This window comes from Nematolebias whitei, chromosome 2, assembly GCF_014905685.2.
Source record: "Nematolebias whitei isolate Nwh7 chromosome 2, NemWhi1, whole genome shotgun sequence".
In the NCBI taxonomy this organism is placed as follows: Eukaryota; Metazoa; Chordata; class Actinopteri; order Cyprinodontiformes; family Rivulidae; genus Nematolebias; species Nematolebias whitei.
Genome location: NC_056499.1, coordinates 45704357 through 45709428, shown reverse-complemented (window position 1 = coordinate 45709428; position 5072 = coordinate 45704357).

The following is a 5072-nucleotide window of genomic DNA, read 5'->3' as shown; positions in this document are numbered from 1 at the left end:
AAGAAACAAACTTTTTAATGTGATAAACTGGTAAAAATGTTCATACAAGTAAACAGAACCACTTCTTTCAGACTGTTGGATAAAGAACTTCACAGCAATGTGAATATTAAAACTAAACATGTTAAAATTTGTTTTTAAAGCACTTAAAACATGACATTTTAAATGTATAAACATGTTCTTGTTTTCTAACCGGGCTGAGTCCGTTCCTCTGGATGGATTGTTGAAATGTTTCGTCTTTTATCCAGAAGACTTCTTCAGTCTGAGTCCTTGTTTTAAAAACTTGTTTTCCTGTCTTCTGCTGGTTAGGTTCAGTCATTTCCCTTCTTACCGTTGAAATATCTCCACAGAAAGCAGGAGATCTTGTTTTAAAACCTAAAATGTCAGCGTTTGCTGTCAGAGTACTGATTGTTGCACTAAGCTTCTCTAAACTCTTAGTTGTGTTTGTATTAGACAGAAACACATTTTAATCTTCTTTATGACTGTCAGTGTTTCCTGACTTCCTAAAAGTTCTAGTGCTGTAAACTACGACTGACTTTTTAACTTGTTAACCAGTTTTTCTCACCAAAGATCCAAACATTCAGTGAATGTGTGTGAGCTCAGATCACAGTTTTAACCCAAGGCCAAAGTTTCCTCCACATTTGGTTGAAGCACTCAGTCAAAAATACATGAAGAGTTTTGTTTGAAATATTGTGTCTGTCATGACTTTGTATTATAATGATTTTAAGAACCCTAATGAGTTTATGTTGAAACAACCAAACAAACTGAATAAAACTTGATCAGTTATGTATTTCGTCTCGTGTACGGTACTGGTTTGCACAGGTTTGCATCCATTTTGAAGGAGGTGTACTGTCAGTGGATGGAAAACTGACTTTGTTTGAAGGACTTCTAAATTTAAGCCACAAGGGTTTCATGTAGCTCAAAGTTGGATTTGTTGCAGAAGAGACCAAAACATGAAAAGTGAGAGCTGCTTTTTGCAACTAAAAATGTATAAACTTTATTTAAAAACAGATGAGGACTGGGATTTCTCATTGGTGGATTTGTGTTGTGTTTAACATATTAGAAATGTTTGGGGCAATCATAGTCATGGTTGGTTTAACTTTCGTTGTAAAAAAAAATACAACTTTTTATTGCAGCTTCTTCACACTTTAACAAAAGTCTGTTTAGATGTGTGGAAGTTTGTGTACAGCAACCAGATCTGCAGGAGTGCAGCTGTAAATAAAATCATGCAACACTTTCATTACTGGACTCTTTTGCCTTTTTAAAGTGCATGAGTAAACATGATTTTCTTTAACAAAACTGAAGTGTGATTTTTGTTTGAGAAGTTTCAGTCACTGAAAAAAGTTTTTCCTTGCTTTTGTCTCATAAGTTAAACAAGGTTTGGATCTTGTCAACATATATTTTACAGAAATACTGTCCTGCTTTTTGTTTTGTTTTTTTGTGTTTTTTGGGGGGGGTGGTCAAATGTGGAGCCCTTATGGAAATCAGCCACTAAATGGTATATGGTAAATGGACTGTACTTATATAACGCCTTTCTATCTTATTTCAAGATACTCAAAGTGCTTTTACAACAATCTGTGCCTCATTTACCCATTCATACAGCACTATACTAGATCTCTACAAAGATAATTGAATGAATCATTCTAAAGAGACTAATCAGAGCTTTAGATCACATTCATACACTGATGGGACACACATCAGAGACAATGAGGGGTTCAGTGTCTTGCCCAGGGACACTTCGACATTTGACTGCTGGTGGATTTGAACCCCCAACTCTCGCATTGGAGGACGACTGCTCAAACCACTCAGCCACAGCCGCCCCAGGGAGCACAGGTCAGTGTATTTGTTGTGCTGGTCCCAAGTCCAGGAAAATGATGAGGGTTATGCCAGGAAATGCATCTGACATAAAACACTTTTACCAAAACAAACATGCAAGTCCATCCAAAGGACTATACCAGATCAGTCAAGGCCCGGGTTAAAGACGACTGTCACTGCTGCTGTTGACAAACAGCATGCCAGCGGAAATTGGGCAACTGATAGTCAAAGACCATGAGGAGGAAAACGTATCAGACGAAAGGGAAAAGAGAAATTCAAGACCGTATGTCTGAGAGTAGTAACCCTAAACATACAGACAATGAAAAACAAAGAGAGCTGGCTGACATGATGCAGAGGAGGAAGGTAGATGTTTTATGTGGCTCTGGATGGTAAGTACGAGCTTCCAGATAACGGCTACTATAGCAACAGTAATTATTAGAAGGACGGGAAGGAAGGTACTTGGTGTGTTGTCTGTGCAGACAATAGATGATAAGAAAACATGGTGAAGGAATAGTGAAGTGCAGAAAGCTATTCAGAGAAAGAGGTTAGCTCAAAAGAAATATAACACAGAAGAGAGGAACATAAATAGATGCATGTACGGCAAAGATAGCTAAAATGGTAAATGAACTGTACTTGTAAAGCTCCTTTCTATCGTATCAAGATACTCAAAGTGCTTTACACTACACTCTGTCCTCATTTACCCATTCATACAGACAGCACTACTAGATCTCTACAAAGCTACTGTAATTGAACAAATCGTTCTAAAGAGACAAATCAGTGCTTTTAGATCACATACACCGATGGGACACACATCGGAGGTAATGAGGAGTTCAGTGTCTTGCCCAGGGACATTTGACATGCGACTGCTGGTGGATTCGAACCCCCAACTCTTTCATTGGAGGACGACTGTTCTAACCACTCAGCCACAGCCGCCCCGTCTGGCAACAAAACAAAAGGTGTATGATAAGCTATACAAGAGGCTGGACACTAAATAGGAGTGACAAGGACTTGTAGCGATTGGCGAGACAGAGGGATCAGGCTGGAAAGGATGTGCAGCAGATTAGGCTTGTTAAAGATAGGAATGGGAATGTTCTAACAAGTGGGGAGAGTGTGATGGGAAGATGGAAGGAGTACTTTGTGGAGCTAATGAATGAAGGGAATGAAAGTGAAAGAAGAGTAGAGGTCATAGAAACTGTGGACCAGGAAGTGGGAAAGATTAGTGAGGGTGAAGTCCAGAAAGCTCTGAAAGGAATGAAAAAGGTGAAGGCACTAGGACCTGATGACATACCAGTGGAGGTTTGGAAATGTCTTGGAGAGATGGCAGTGAGGTTTGTGACTCAAATATTCAATGGCATATATGAGGGTGAGAAAACGTCTGAGGAACGGAGAAGTGTGCAGGTGCCCATTTTTAAGAACAAGGGTGATGTATAGAGTTGTAGCATTTACAGGGGAATTAAGTTGATGAGCCACACGATGAAGATCTGGGAAAGAATTGTGGAAGCAAGACAAACGAGAGGTGTCTATCTGTGAGCAGCAATATGGTTTTATGCCAAGAAAGAGCACCACAGATGCCATCTTTGCTTTGAGGATACTGATGGAGAAGTACAGAGAGGGTCAGAAGGAACTCCATTGTGTCTTTGTGGATTTAGAAAAAGCATATGACAGAGTGCCAAGAGAGGAGGTGTGGTATTGCATGAGGAAATATGGAGTGACAGATAAGTATGTTAGACTGGTACAGGACATGTATGAGGACAGCAGGACAGTGGTGAGATGTGCTGTAGGAGTGACAGATCGCTTCAAAGTGGAGGTGGGAGTGCATCAAGAATCAGCTCTGAGCCCCTTCTTGTTTGTTCTGGTGATGGACCGACTAACAGATGAGTTCAGGCCAGAATCCTCATGGACTATGATGTTTGCAGATGACATTCTGATCTGTGGTGAGAACAGGGAACAGGTGGAAGAGAACTTGGAGAGGTGGAGGTATGCACTTGAAAGAAGAGGAATGAAAGTCAGCCGTAGTAAGACAGAGTACATGTGTGTGAATGAGAGGGAGGCTGGTGGAACAGTGAGGCTACAAGAAGCAGAGGTCACAAAGGTGCAGGACTTCAAGTACTTGGGGTCCACTGTCCAGGAAAATGTGGAATGTGGTAAAGAGGTGAAGCTCTTTATCACAAGTTCAATTCAAATCAACCTTTATTTATACAGGGTTCACTAAGCCTTGGAAGACTCATTTACAAGAGAGACCTGATTTTAAAAAAGTTGAAAAAGAGAGTCCAGGCAGGACGGAATGAAAAGTTTCAGGAGTGTATTCTTAAGACAGCTCTTGTTTGCTCCATGTTCAGTGTTGCACACTCAACCATACAGTGGCTGTTCCCTTTAAATAGGTGAAACAGTTGATGGAAAGCTTGCATGTACTGTAGGCTACCTGTGATGCTAATAAAGTTGAAAATGTTTAAAACATGCCTAGTATTCAAAGATAATATCTCTTTAGCAATGCTTATATTTCTGTTTATACTGTTTTGTTATAGTTTTGTTAAATGCACAACAAATATGTTTGCAATTATTTTTTATTAGTTTAACATAAACTAAAATTTACGAGGACAGACATAAGATAATTGCTTTTAACCTTTTAACTCAATTAAACACTCGTTATCACACATGCAACAAATATATACAGTACATATATATATATATATATATATATATATATATATATATATATATATATATATATATATATATATTTCAACACCAGATGATCTGTGTTTTGAACCTGTATGCTCCACACTGGTTTGTCGTTATCATCTGCATTGTTTTTATGTCTATATTCTGATTTACTTCATTTTGTATTTTGCTTTGTGTGTTACCTGTTGTTCTGTCTGTACAGCACTTTGGTTGGCCTTGTTGCTATTTTAAGTGCTTTATAAATAAAGTGGTATGTCTATGGTATGGTATACAAACCGGATTCCAAAAAAGTTGGGACACTAAACAAATTGTTAATAAAAACTGAATGCAATGATGTGGAGATGGCAAATGTCAATATTTTATTCGTAATATAACATAGATGACAGATCAAACGTTTAATCTGAGTAAATGTAACATTTTAAAGGAAAAATAAGTTGATTCAAAATTTCACAGTGTCAACAAATCCCAAAAAAGTTGGGACAAGTAGCAATAAGTGGCTGGAAAAAGGAAATTGAACATATATATATATAAATATATATATAAATATATATATATATATATATACATATATATATATA